Here is a 15,442-nt window from a genome sequence, read left to right as displayed (position 1 = left end):
AAGCTTCGTGTACATGCAGTGTGTAGGTTTGCACGTGTGAGAAGCTAGGTTTATTTTGCATGAAATCAAACCCGGAATTGGCGAGGAGATGGCAGAGTAAATTTTTAATTGCTTTCGAAAGTCGATCTCGTAATGGCGTCTACACATCGCGCAATGATCTCGCATGCCTGAGCTCGACTCCTACGTGTCTGGTGAGGTAACTGGAAGATCTAAAAGGCACCGAATGACCCGGCATCAGTCAATCCGGACAGTCGAGCATCAGTAAGAAAGCCAGGAGAGCTCTGTAATGACCCCTTGAAGCTAAGATCGACCCTCCACCCCTCTCTTGTCTTCGCGTCCACACTTTCTCCCCCTTTTTCCTTGTTCCTCCATCTCCTGCCTCCAGGTGAAATCCTCGCCAAGAACACGAGCTTCGATCCAGTACAGACCCGAGCTGCTCCGAGATTTTATCATTTTTGCAACCTCTCTTCCAGTGTGGTCCACCACTTCGCGATTCTTTTCACTGATAGTATTTATGGAAAATTTCTTCAAATTTAATTAAATCTCAAAGCTTTATTATTGCAAAGTAGAAAGTCCAAGAATACATCTCTTTCCAACGTTTAAAAGCTCGTGCGAGTTCTTGAAGTTTGGCCAGTTTGTGTAAAACGGATCGTTAAATTCCAAATCAAACAAAAAAAAGAAAGAAAATTAAATGTTCAAGAGAATTAGCGTTATCCAGCTGGACTCGTCGTATGTGGCAAAAGCTGTTCTTCGGCCTGTCACATTGTTCACTCATACTTGACAGAGAGCAAGGACCATAGGTCTTACGGAGGTAAAAAGTCGTTGATCCTTGTCTCGAATATACCTGTGCTTCCAGCTCTCGCACATATTTCTTTCTTTCTTTCTGCTGGATAATTTTCATTCTTCCGACAAAAGCCACGAGCGGAGAGATACCGAAGCTTTTAGGCCCTCGTTAATTCGCAAGTAGTTTCATGCTTTATTATATTATGCGATTGATGGAGCAATCTGATGAGAAATAGAAGAAATGACATTGATTATATAGATGAAAGCAGAAATAGTCTTGATTTGTTTAGTCGACGAGGCCAGAGCCCAGAAGAGGTAGAGGTTGTCGCCTAAAGATTTCACAGGCGTTAGTCCCGAGTGACCCTTGAGAAATATAACCAAGTTCCCTCATAGAGCTGTCAGGCTCGATTATCCTCGTGTATCGTTAGGCCTCCTTTACGTCGGCGGTCCTCGAAACGTCAGGCTGTCATGGCCAAAAGGATTTTTTTTGCCTCCTGGACGCATGCATATTCATGATAGGCCGCCATGATCGAGCGAGGGTCTTCTTTAGCACGACAACTCGATCTGAAAACCAAAGGACCAGCATCGATCCTCGAGAATCCTCTTCTTTCGCGATTCCTCATTGGTAAACAGCTAAGGCAAACAGACCATGCACCCTTGTCAATGATTCTCGGCTAATTTTGCCATCGTGGATCGACCGAGCTTTCTAAAACCGCACAAACTCTGTTCAAATTATCTCCTGATATTGGAAAATCGATATACTCTCGCTAAATTAAGTTACTCCAAGAAAACGATTCGACAAACGAATAAAATTTCATTCGCGTCCTTATTGAGCAGGTCATCTTCTTGTACGTATTGAAGTAGGATCGCGTACTCTGCTTATCTTAATTAGATTTATGATTATTCCGGGCTGAGACACGATTGAGATTTATCGTTATCGTGACAAAAATGTCTAACATCGCGATAGGGGATTTTTGCTGATGGTGCAACGTCCAAGTAGATAGGCATAATGTGAATATGGAGAGTAAAAGTAATTGTAATATATCCACTTTGGTGTGTACTGTAGATGGGTACCGGAGCTTGATAAGTGTGTAGGTGTGAGTTACGGTAACAAGGAGTTTCGACTGGGGGGGTTAAAGCATCCACACGCATACTTATACAGGGACACCGGCCCGGGGATCGTTAGAAAGTCATGAATGTGGATCGTTGGTTCGTACGTCTTCCGCGGCGCACACGAAGATTCCGTGTCCTCGCAACCCACGCGCGATCTTCATGCAGCAACCTCCAACCCGTCCACTTGTCCTCCGCCTTTTATCGACGTCGGGTTTGTCCCGATACTCCCTCAGGACCGTTCGAACAAGGGGTAGGGATAAAATTCTACGTCCCTCTATATACTTCTAAAACCAAATATCTCTCTCAACAAGATTTGTACCGATTTTTCCACGCCACGTGAAACGTTGTAAAATATTGACAAGCAAATTAATTGCTATAAATTAAATGAATTCTTGCTCGACACGCGAGTTGATTTGATTAATTTTGCAATTCCATCGGGTTTCTTAAAGATAGCTTATCTAGAATTATGCGAGGCATTTTTATTTGGCAAGGATACCCGATTGTCAGACCTAAAATGGTGTGACCAACTACGTATGCAAAGGTAACGAGAAAAATTGTCGCATGACCAGATTCGGAATGGCTCTGGTTACCGGTAGTAATCCATCTATCTGTCAAGGAAAAGCGGGCGCGTTTTCACAAAGGCACGTAGCTTTGGAGCGAGTGCGAATTCAGGAGAAAGCGTGCACGTGGCTTCTGGGTTAATTAAAACCTCGTTGATTAGTTGTCTGGACCACGTGGTCAGCAATTAAATAGAACCAACGAGGGCTCTGCTATTGAAAAATCCCACACCACGGAATGACTTATATCGATATCCCAAGCCTCGTAACTTCTGGACCTCGATAGAAGTGGCTTTCGGTATAATTGACTATTATTATAAGCTACCTCCTCGAATCGTCAGGCATTGCAAAAGCTTGACGAGATACTTGAATTATCCAGACAAACGTGCTAAATTGTTTCATAGTTCTAAAATAAATTATAGAAATTTGTGGCTGTGTAAAAAGAAAATTAATTAGAGTAAGCAGCTTTTGAGAAGTTTGTTTTTAAATTAGTGCCAGACGAGGAATGAAATTCAGATTAATGGAGCAGGGATGCAAAGGGCAAAAGGGGCCTTCCGCAATTCTTCCTCGTTTCTCGCGACGTTTGTTTCGTGACTGCGGAGCCTGCGAGTGGCCATCACTCACGTTTCCTGGCCAACGCTGGCTTGCACATATCTCTGCCGACTAGTTAAGGCTAACCCGCATCCTACACGCTGTTACACACGGACATTGTAATCTCGGCCGGTCGTTAACGACGAGAGGCAGTACGTGCCACACGCGCATTCTATTGACAGCCACGCTCGTTCCTGAAGTCGACCTGCAATCAACGTCGCATTGCTTACACCGTCCTGTCTTTAGCTGTAATTCCACTGACCCCCTCCACTTTTTAAGCCTCTTTCTCTCTCCCTCTCCCTCGCGTTCTTTCAGGAGGATCAATCCGTCTCTCCTTCCGGCTACCGAAGACTCATTCTCCCATGTAACCTCACCTATATCCATCAATGCTTTACTTCTCTGGTCCATTTCATTTATTATGTCATTTTACGCTCTGCTACCGATCCCAACTTTGTAATTTACATTTTGCTGCTTTGTGGTATATAGAAATCACTGCTGAAGTTTATTTAATGCGATTCGGTTATTTCAGCTGGATGACGCCGGTTGTACATGCCACTATCTTTGCTGGATGATAGTATACTGTGGTTTGAAATAATGGATTCGAATTGTTGAGGGAAGAAAAAATGACAGCGACGGCAATTCGTCATGTTGCTAATAGAAACATGAGAATTTCTGGGTGACCACAACGTCATCGTACTGCAGATCTCATCTTCGCGCAATCATTTGTTCAAAGCAGACCGCGCTCGGTGTTTTGTAATCATTCTTCGGTGATAACAAGATACGTGTCGATTAAGCTCAGAAGGCATCTGACTCCAAAGCTCCATACTTTCGAACGTTCTTGCTTCTCGTCTGAATAGGGATAAACATCGAAACGCATAAAAACTATATATACTGTAACTAATGAACTTCGTCGTTTAGAAAAAGAATGAACTTTCGCAATATAGAAATTAGGTAGAACAAAGACGATGAGTTTGGTTATGTAAGCGAGGAAAGATTTTTAAGGCTATATTATTCTTAATTGTATTATCTTTTATTCATGATCGTCATCTATTCTCATTTTGTGGCGCGTGATCCTCCCTCGGCAAGTCAGTGACAGATCTGGGTTGCCAGAATTGCATCATCGAGCATCCGAGACCAGGTTGATATATCTGAACTGGCAAGTATCGTCTTTCCAAAGCTCATTCAATAAGAGCGCACCCTGCGCGTGGCATTTTCGGATCGTCATGATTCTCCCTCTCCCTCTCCCTCTCCCTCCTTTTTCCTCAATCAGTCGCTGATTACGTTACATTTAACATTTCCACCTCTAATTCAATTCGGAAAATCACCTGACTGATTTATGATCGTCTGATGCAATTCTCGTTTAGGCGAGAAATTAGACATTTCGCGTGATTGATATCGGGGAGCGCATTACGCGTTAACGATCCCCTTTTATTAGATTACAGCTGGCACTTAACTAGTCAAAAGGTGGAGTTCCCGTGGATTTCCATCATCGTCTCGTTAGGAAATATCGGTAGGCTTGGGAGCGAGGGAGCGTTTTCCCTTAAATGGAATCACAAGTGCAAAAGTATTCGAAGAGGACCTTGAAGAGAGAGAGAGAGAGAAGGTTTGTATGTTAGTGTGTTTAAGAAAGAGAGGAAGAGCCACGAGGACCAACTGGAAAGCATCATAGACAGCTGGTATCTTTATCGAATCAGTTTGGTCGACGTTTTCCTTAAAGGGAGCGCCGTGCTGGGTATCGCCATTGAGAATGAGGGTCCTTGAAGAAGGAGAAAAGCTGAAGGGGGCCGCCTGGACACATCATAGACAGTTGGTATCTTTATCGAATCGGTTTGGCTGACAAACTGGAGAGGATGGCAAAAGACGAATAGCTGATCTGCATGAGCTATGGAGTCGTGGCCGTTGCGATTAGTCAGGTGGACTCGAAGACCTTCTTGCTCTAATGGGCATCGTTAGCTGGTGGTCGGCGAAGGAGTGAAGCGTGTCGGTACGCAGTGGTACCTCCGGGAACGCAAGTTGCTTGCCTGGGAGACTGCTGGCTAGACCGATCATCCGCTACTAAGCTAATCGTTCGGGAGTCATCGCTTCTCCTCTTACTAGGGGCAAAGCTCTTCCAAAACCATGGGAGGATCCCACGCAATAGTCGTATATCTCTTTTATCATCGTATCGTTATACTAAATTAGTATAACAACCAATGACAACTGCGTAGCTCGATCGACACGCTATATAATATTGCCATTTGACGATATAAGTTCAAAGATCGTATCTCTACATTCGCGTTACAGTAATAATTCTTGATATAAACGCGATTATATTTTGACATAAGTTCAACAATGATTATGTTGAGTCGCACCGAGAAATGATATATTTCCAAGGCTAATATATTCCCCGAACAATGCCCATAGATATTATCAAGCATGGTTTTTTTCAATCGAGAGCCATATTTCACAATTTCATAAACGCAAATGCAGTGCGAGCGCAAAATCGTGCTCACATCAAGTCCTTGTGTCGTCGAGTAAACGTGACGAAAGACAAAGTGAGAGATGGCACCAGTTAATAATCTTGTTAGACGTATTACGTGTACATGGGCGATTTAAAATCACTTTGAATGCTATACATTTCGTAACTTGACATTACGAATGCCATTACACGTAATGTTGTACATGTAGCTTATCAGAAGAAGGTTAAGCATCCCATTATGGAGACCGCGAGGTGACTGCGATCCAGCATTGTTCTCACGCGAAATTCAATGCTGCGCAAATGGCTTTTCGTAAGAGTCTAAAGCGTTCGTGTTCGTGATGGGTTTTCGCGTGAGGAAAAAGTCGGGTCCTTGGGTATATAGGATGAGATTGACCTAGCCCGAGGGTTCGAAGAATGATGAAACGAGTGACCGTGGGTACCGTTGTACTATTAAGGGGTTAAAGTTGATATCGTAGGACCTGAGTACAAGTGGGTGACTTTGTAATAATGAATCGAGTGGCAAGGAAAGGATACGCGAAGAAATTAAGGGACTATGCAGAGGTAGGAGAGGAAAACGACGAGGAGGAATATATACCTGAGAAGGTTTGACCTCGTCCAGCATTGGCCACTTTGATTAAAAGGAGCTCCCTCCAAGATTAATTATCATTAGGCTCGTGAGCGGAATGAGATCGCGTGTACCTCGCGTGGTCTGAGCCAGCTTCGTGAATGGCTACCTACCGCGCCCTGTGCTGCGACCCACTTCCACCTTACTGCCAAGTGTTAGCTAGCCTCTGACGAGAAAAAGAAGCTTCGGATACCAAAGACACAGAACATCGTGTTTTCTGCGCTACAGAAGTTTGCCTCCTATCGCTGGAATCCTTTCATCCTCTACCTGGAATTGTAAACGAGCGCTCGGCTTCCGCGTTCGTGATCTTTACCAGCTCCCTGAAGAAAAACTCATCGTATAGGATATGACGCTGGAAAATTGTCAATTACCCGTTTAGACATCGATCCTTACTGATTTGGGCAGAATTAGGAAAATGACGAGGGAGGAAGAAAATTCCAAGTGTGTAAAGAGTAGTTGAGAGTCTTGGAGAGATCGCGATGCATCGATATATTCTCGAGCATTGAGATCCTTTGGTTGATTTCGAAGGTAACGAGGAAGTTTGGTAAAAAGTGGAGCATTGCTAAACGCGCAAAATGGCATAGGTTGTAGCAGGGATTATGAAAGATGAAAGCGAGAGGGCCGGGTCCAATAATGTAAAGAGCGGTCGCCTCCGGTTTGCTTGGCGTCTCTCAGCTGGGAAAGTCTGCAATGGCGAACTCGTGGCCCCGACACATCGTGCTGGTAATAAATCTTTGGCACACTCGAGGTGGAGAGACGTCTATTCGTAGCCGGGCTCCACCGGCTCCTTATGACAATATGTACTACCAGAGAACACCGCGGATACACGCTCGCTATCGTGTGCTAGCCTCGATGATGAAGCCAGGAAATATGTAGATATAACAAACGCGATAATGCTCCCGTATGGAGAATGTTCGATTCCTGGTAGCGAACCATACCAATTTCAATGATATTCCATTGTATTTCTTTAATGATGCTGTTCCAGGATGATATTGAGTCACACGACTCCAGCCAGCTGTCTCACATCGTAAATTTTCTGCCACTCTTTATAGGGCCCCTTCAACGATTCCTCCATAAGTACAACACACGTGGTAAAAAGGTTAACGCTCCACTTTATTTACCACTCGTATATATTCGCTTATCCATCAATTTTACCTGCTTTCTTCCTCCTACATAATTATGTCACTCTCTCATTATCCTCTATCTCTTTGTATATTTGTTCTCGCTGATCGTTTTCAACGAGTCGTCTTGCTGCAAGTCTTTTGGGTAACCAAATGGATGAACTTATTTCAAAGGATCTCGAGACAATATAAAGTTGCGACACGGGCAATAAGTATCCTTCAGTCGAATAGAATAGATCAGCACCCCGATGAAATTAACAATACAATTGTTGGAGTGTGAATGCATGGTAGAAATCAACGCTCCTCTTTCTCTTAGTTAGGGTATATATACTAGGATAAGTAAGTGCACAACTGGTCGTAACGTGTTAACAACATTGTGATCTAGAAACGCGAGGCGAAATGAAATGAAACAAGAGTGCACGGTGTGTGTCGAAATTCCAACACATGTTGAATGCTGGAGAAAGAAGCCGCCCCGCAGACGTGCCAGTCGTGATCGCGACGTCTTGCTCGGAACATACTGTTCGTGGGACGTTTGTGGTACACGTTCTTAAGGCGGGAAAAACGGGGATGAACACGAAACGCAACCACGACGGCCCGGGAATACAGATTTCTTACGATTTATGATTCCTCACTGCGCTTTCTCTTCCCTTTCTTTTGTTTTTTCCTTTTTTTATCGTACCACAGTCATCGAAACTAATACGATTCAGATTTCTGCTTGATGAATCCTCGTCTTCCAAAACGTCGAGTAGCAAATGCCACATATAGATAAATTTGTGCAGTCAGCGATATTTCGGAAGTGTAAAGAAGCTTTCTCGAAGCAAATTTATTATATCTCTTTATAATCCTTTCTTTTGCATGATCCATGATCTATTGATATCCATGCATATATACAAATTATTTTACTATCGATAGCGAATACATATTAAAATAATGCCATAGAGTTTAAAATTTTAAAAGTAGGTACAGATATAGCAGAGGCGTCTGGTTCCCAGGCCGGTTTAAAATGTGCAAAATGCTTCTAAGCAGCAAATCCCTTCCGGGCAGCAAAGATTTGGACTGGAAGACCCTTCTACCTTCTTCCACTTTCGTTGCTGGATGCCATCATTACGTCTTTTAGACTCTTATCTTGGTCGAACCACGCGCATCGTTTCCAAAAATAAATCACGATGCCTATCGTTAAAGCTTCCGAGGATGATTGTCAGTTCTGTGGAACAAGCCGACCTAGAGAAATTATGCATATGCTATACGTTGCTAGTTGTTGCCCAATATTGCTGGAGGAGTCCAAAACTTGTTTTCAAGGGTCCTAATCCACAGCCCCTTCGAGATTCAGTCACGAAAACACATTCAAGAGATTTTGTATCTTTAGGTTTATACTTTGTAGCTTACTCGAAACTATTAGAATTATAATCTAACGTCAATTATTTTCGCATCTTTGCCAAAGTAATTTACTGATCCCATATTACATCTGCTACTTAAATTCTAGGGTTTGAGTGATGCCATTAACACTAGGCTTTCATTACTACCCGGATAATTGCTACTTCTGTCTTCCACGATTAATCGACATTCTCGAATATTATAATATGTGCATTTCTTTCAAGGATTTCGTGGCTCGATAGAAGTATACATATTAATAGTATAATCGTAAAATATGTAAGAATGTATTTAGGAAACGTACGGGGTCTAATATATTCTTGCGAAAGAGGTGGATTTTAAAACGAATAGCCTAAAAATAAACCAGGAGCATTGAACCCGACTAAACCTATTAGATAATAACACCCTTCGTTTTCATTAATCATATTTCTTTGATTCACGAATTAGTCTGTCACGTATTTCCTTCGTATAATTCACAAATAATTCGACTTATTACCACGTCTGCTTAACGAATTATACTTTTCATCGTATCACAAAGTAACGGTATATACAATTCGCTAAGTATTTTATTCATTATCAAACTCTATCCCAATAATGATGATAGAGAGAAGAATCTTTGATAAATACAATACAAGATTGATACCCTGTAGCAGAGTGAACATTAAAGACAATTCAAACGTTTTAATGAATTCTACATTCTTCTATCGTTGAGTGTACTCTGAATAATGGCCAGGCTATCTATATGATTTTTTTGGGATTGATGGTATCGAAAGTATAGTAGATTTTTTATGGAGAAAAGTTTAGCGATAAGAAGCGGATGCTGCCGGGAGGGACAATTACGCAGATGTTAGGATGGAAGACGCGTGAGCATGGCGTGCAACTCTCCACTCTCCAGCCCGGTGCGGCGCACTGGCCGCACATCCACGTAATGTAAACCCATGCACCGATCCGGAATTAGCATGTAGATGCTGCTGCATCCAGCGTGCGTGTAACACACGTGTGCGTTCTCCAGAGGAAAGTTGAGGGGGGACGAGAAGTGATTACAGAGCGCGAGCCTTTGCTCGCCCCCGGCGCGTGCGTCCTCCACCCAAGGTTCTTCCAGTTCCACCTACCAACAACCATATCCTTACTCGAAGCTTTGAAAATTCTTCCTCGCATTCCGCAACTTCGAAATTTCAATCATCTCACCCAAGACTCAACGATACTTTTTAAAAGCTCATTCGAGCTTACGTACACTCTCGAAACATTAAATCTTCTCAGCATCCTTGGAGTTATTATCTCATTAATTTTTATAAAGGATTAAGCAAATTAAAACAAGATTTAAATACGAGATTTTAAAAGTTTAGTGACTCCTACGAAAGAGCTTCTCGCAGTGTTTCTTTGGTCTTACGGGGGAGAGAAAATGGCTTATGGGGGTTTTCATCGTGCGAGGAATGCGACCGCGGCTCATCGGTATCGCTGACCCCGCGGTACGGAGCTATTAACCTTAGTAGGAGTGAATGCAGTCACGCAGAAATTGCGCTTTTAGTTTAATTGCGGTGAAAGTTCAGTAGATACACTCGCTGACTAGTCGTTTCGCGAGCGAAGCTGTTTCGCGTGTAGTTGCTTTTGTTTCCTACTACCGAGCGAGATATTAGTCGATGAGTGGTTAACCACCATTGTGCAACGTGTTTTATTCCCAGAATTCGTTCACGCGGTCCTTCCAGGATCAGAGGTTCTCGGACCCCGTCGACCTCTCAGCTTAATCTCTATTGTTTGTTAAATTTTTGCGTCATTTCCGGTTAGCTCGATCATTAATAGTTTTTAATGGCCCGTGCATTCTCGTCGAACAATTTGGCAAATGAGAATAAAGTGGAATAATTTTATGGGTCGTAAGGTCGGCTTAAGGTGGTTCTTGGCGGGGATCGTAGAAGGGTTGGTGGGACGATTCGAACGCACGCGCCGGGGGCAAGCAGAGGCTCGCGCTCTGTAATCACTTCCCCTTCTTCGTCTCAGTCCCCTCGTAAGGGGCACGCGTGTGTATTCACGTACGCGTACACGCGCTATAATGTGCAATGAACTGACGGCTCAGGAAAAACGAGTATCGCGCCATCTTCGGTAAATTCTCGCCCAAGGCTTCCATCGTTTCCGGTTTTCCAAACCGGCGAGTCCAGAAGTTAAATCAAGCTCTTTCAACAACGCCCGTGAAAGCCATCGTGCTTTTGTGTACTTATTACACTATATCTATCCTGATTTTCCACGATCCTCTCATCTCTTCCGGAACAACATCCACGAGATTATCCAACGAATCCCGTTTTTCATCGACCCTCAAAATAAGGACCATATAGTGTACACTGCACAACGACAAAATGAGTCTCTTGGTGAAAATTTCGTAGTTCTCTTTGATGGATATCGAATTTTTCGTGCCCTTCGATGTCCAGAAATGGTACGTCGGACCACGTTGCACGACACGTACGTTTTGTCGTTGAAAATTTACGCACGGATGCATTTACAACCGTGAATAGCGCAGCGTGTCGGAGAAGCCGGTCATCATCATTACCCTGATCCACATCTACATTGTCATTACACGTATACCGCGTGGACTTTCGCGAGGCCGATATCCTTCCACAGGATACATGCTCTATTTCTTAAGATCGATCGCACGATCCTTTGGAAAATTCTGATCACACCGATCACAGCTATTATAGCTTCGATCCTGTTCATCCGGACACGCATGTTCCTCTCATTTCTATCCTCTAATCCGGACACGCGTGTACTCTGCTCTTTATTGCGTAAAAAATAAAAAAATTTGAGATTCGACACAGTTCTTCGGTACAGGACTTTGGTGCAAGAAGAAAAATGATCCCCTCTCTTCCCCAGCTTCGATTTTGCAACACTAGTGACATTGAGTTTTCATTGAACCTGCTGTCGAGTTTCGTTCAAGGATTCACGTAGCTTGGGAAATTCGTAAGATGGGATTGGCGAAGGCGTCTAAATTGAGCAATTACTCGACGGTAATTAGGTCCTCGGTTGATATCTCCGTAAATTATGGCACAGTGGCGGCGTGGAAGAGGAAGAGGTCCAAAGAGACAATGGGGGCTACGAGGAACAATGGCGGATCCGCAGGTTCAACTATAAACAATACCAGCTAGAGAGGGGCCTGGCTGATAGGGTCACGGGGTCAGCCCCTGTGGGAGCTCATGACTCTCTTTACTCTTTACTCTCCTTCGTCCTCCGTGTTTCTTCTTCATCCTTAATACGCTACCTCAAGACCCTTCCTTCCTCTCCTTTTCCCTCTTAATCCTCTTAGCCTTTATCATTTTCTCCTCCCTCCCCCTTTTACTCTTTAACCTCCCTGCAACTCCCCATCCTCTATCGCTGCAGTATCCTCTTTGCTCTTTATCATTCTTCCTCTTTTATCCTACTCTTCATTGTTTCTCGTTCCCTTGCTCACCCCCCCCCCCCCCACTCATCCCCCTTCCCCAGCCTGCAGCCTCTTCTCTATTCATTCCCCTTGTTCTCCAGACCCTCGGCAATTTCTTCTCGAAGGAGGTCACGAAATTAATTTTTCCCGCGTAAGATCCTACGGCGCTGATACTTTCGAGAGCCTCGTGCTCGCTACCAAGGATCGTATCTGGTCGTTTCGTGTTCGTACTTCGTGCTTTGGTGGTAACTAATTAATTGTGACAAATATGGCGAATATCTCGCCGCTCATAAAGACATTATTTTTACCCTTCGTTGATCGATTCGTTCTATTGTAGTTTGTTGATCTGTGAGTGAGTCAAATGTAAGAAGAAAATCAAAGGTTTCTTCGTGGGCAATCCCCCTCGACTTGAATTTAAGTCTAAATATGAAAGAGCAAGTTTCACGATTGGCTTACAATTATAGGCTCTAAACGAAGTCTTCGAGGCATGTGGAATGGATTTTCGAAGTGATCCCCAAAATGTGGAGGAAATTGCTGGCTCATGATTATTTCTGATCCTCGAGGCTGATGACGGTTTGCTGAATTGTTGGCGAACGTTTCTGCAGGGCCAGGAATGAACACGAGGAGAGATCAGGTAAGGCGTATACGCCAAGCCACGTGGCGTGCGCGCTTCTGTGATTGTAGAGTTCGGCCCGTCATTATCTGACCCCGCAATGACCTTCCGCGAAGCCCTGGGGCCGCGGCCCAAGACACGCATATATGCATTCACTGAACGTTATGTTTAGTCTCGAATACCGGAACGCTCGTGTTCCAGATCGACCAGGGATAGCTAATTTTCTACCTGTTTCTCTAAATACTCCACGTATTCAATCGAATCACACTTTGGGCTTATTTCTTGCCTGTACCAAGAAAAAAGCAGAAAAATCCAGAAGGTCTGTAAAAATCATTCTTTCAACGTGATTTTCTGGATTTCCTTTAAACGAGGCACTACAAAGTGGTGGCAGGTAAAAAGATTCTTTTCAATGTCACGATGAACGGAGGAACGATTATAAAAAACGTAATGAATAGAGGCTTATATATATATATATATATACGAATAAATCGAGCTGCTGTTAGATGGGAGGCTGAAATGATCTAATTGTCGACGTAGGACCCCCTATTGGTCCCGCGGTACGTATAATTACAAGAGAGTGACTCGGCAGCTTGCTTCTTATCGAAGCCGAACTGATCGGCTTTCGCCTTTATTTAATCTCCTGACAATGTAGCCAGACTTGACCCTGAGAGTTCAGGTTCACCAAAGTGACCTTCGCTCGAGTCATTCGGTTCATTCTTTTCTGCCCATCATTGATGGGGATCATCCTCCATTTCTGCAGATTAGCTTCGACTCTTCTTACTCGACTCTGTATTCTAAAATTAACTTGGATCGATCGAAGAGTTTAGCACGAATCTGCGTAAACGCATTCCTGGATAAAGTAAGTCGCGCGAGAGTCGATTCGAGATCCTTTCGCGAGATATGATACTGCGGACGAGTCGACATGATTTTAAGGTCGAAAGTCGTGGAAAAGTTAGATGAATGGACTCAACTTGGTCCCCCACCCTTTCGTCCAACGTCTCACTATTTTCCTCTCCTTTCCCTCCCCCTCCCCTTTTAAGTAAATACCTACTTGCCCTATGCAAAACATCAAGTTTCGATGTTCTCGATCCCCATAAATCTTCTTTGCGCATAAATCAAGATAGCAATTTACATTATTATGTATCTAAAAAAATCCTCCGCCATTTATTCTCTGGTAAACAAGTCTGGAAAATCCTGCGAAGGTTACGTATTGTTTCTATTAACTTTTACACATTGAGCAATGATAAAATACAGAAGAGTATGATTCTTGACGAAGAATCATTTCTGCTTCATTTAAACTGGGATCAACGGATATAAGTTTTTTTACATAAGTTATATATTCGCGTGCTCTATCACTCTTTTCTCCCTTTTCTTTTGGTATTAAGCGACCCTTGACTAAATCTCTCGCAATTATCACAGGTCCCGTGATGATGGTAATTATACATGGGTAGGGTATCAGTTCTGCCAATCAGGGATACATTATTCATAAACATTCGTAGCCACTGCGAGAAAGCAATGCCTTTTTCTGCTACTTGCACGATTAATTAGATTCATTCGTATATAGAATCCCGCAGAATATTTACGAGTATCCAACCACCTTTATCATTGTTTAACTCTAAAAGGCCCTATCTTCAATCTTGGACTTTCGGGAAAGTGAACGTGGAATGCGCGTGAATTAATTGTCGGCGAAAGTACAAATTGCAGCATTGTTGACATTTCTCTCTTCTCATATCTGAATCATAAAATCTTTCCGGAGTCTTTCATACAAATATTTTTTCTTTTTATTCGTTTAGAATTTTTTTAACACTGCTGTGTTTACTCACTCGCGAGTGTAGGTTGCGCAATATGGAATTATATCGAATGAATTTATGGGACAGCGAGGAAGCGATAGGATAAAAGTGAGCAAACTCCGTTGGTGTATTCGTTTTGTCCGATCTCACGTGATTCTATCAAATGGTGATTGTTCGTAACGTATGAGACAGGGGAAGAGTATAAGAGAGGAGAAACCAAGGAAAGAGGTAGCAAGGTAGCAAGTTCCATGAGAAGAACTTGGCACCGCGTAATTATCGCCATTGTAAGCGATACTGAAAAACGTTTGATAGAATGCCAGACTAATCTACCGTCAACTGAAAACTCCTAAAAGCCCCCCATTGAAACAATTGCTATTTATACGTGTACTAACTAGACAACCTACAGACGTATTGGTTCATTGATACAAATCAACGTCATTATATATCGTAGATTTAATTAAGTTTTAATAATGAATCGATTAAAAGAAAGCTATTGAGAGAGAGAGATAGAGAGAGGTTGGAAAACGTTTGGTGATAAAAATTAGAATAGCGGTGGGCGGTAATGGATGAGATTCCTGAGGAGCTGCGGTAATCGTTCCGCGTCCTCGCACAGGAGTCGCGTCCGATACGAGGTTTCATAGGGTTGTAAAATGGGGATGGGGAAGGGGGCTGGAACTATCCGGAGAAAACAAATTTCTTCCTCGATTTCCTCCGAGTGCTCTCCGCACCTATACGAGAAACGGACGAGCGTGACTGGCTCGTATCTCGATCGCGGCACGAGCAAGTCCGTTCGTTCTCGTTGATCCCGTTTCCGCTTTTTCACGCCAACTTATCTCCCATCTAGGCCGCTATAAATAAATTAGGCGAAGGTCGGGTCATCACGGATTCCTGCACGAAACGACTCCAACCGGCCTAAATCAATAAAATCGATAAAATCGAAAGTCCCCAAACGCCCTCCGATGCGATTTCATTCAAGTACTTGCAATATCCCAATCCGAACCGTCGAATCAATGAACC

General features: G+C 43.3%; 1 protein-coding gene across 3 annotated transcripts in view; it reads left to right on the top strand.

The window, feature by feature from the left end:
• Positions 1 to 15,442, top strand: part of LOC136773869 (uncharacterized) — an 88,422-nt gene that overhangs the window by 56,110 nt on the left and 16,870 nt on the right. The gene's annotated exons all lie outside the window — the stretch shown is intronic.

This window comes from Prorops nasuta, unplaced genomic scaffold, assembly GCF_024137725.1.
Source record: "Prorops nasuta isolate Cenicafe-Biocafe unplaced genomic scaffold, Cenicafe_Pnas_1.2 PNAS00005, whole genome shotgun sequence".
NCBI classification, from domain to species: Eukaryota; Metazoa; Arthropoda; class Insecta; order Hymenoptera; family Bethylidae; genus Prorops; species Prorops nasuta.
Note: the sequence above shows the minus strand (reverse complement) of the source record. Positions and strands in the feature narration are given on the sequence as shown.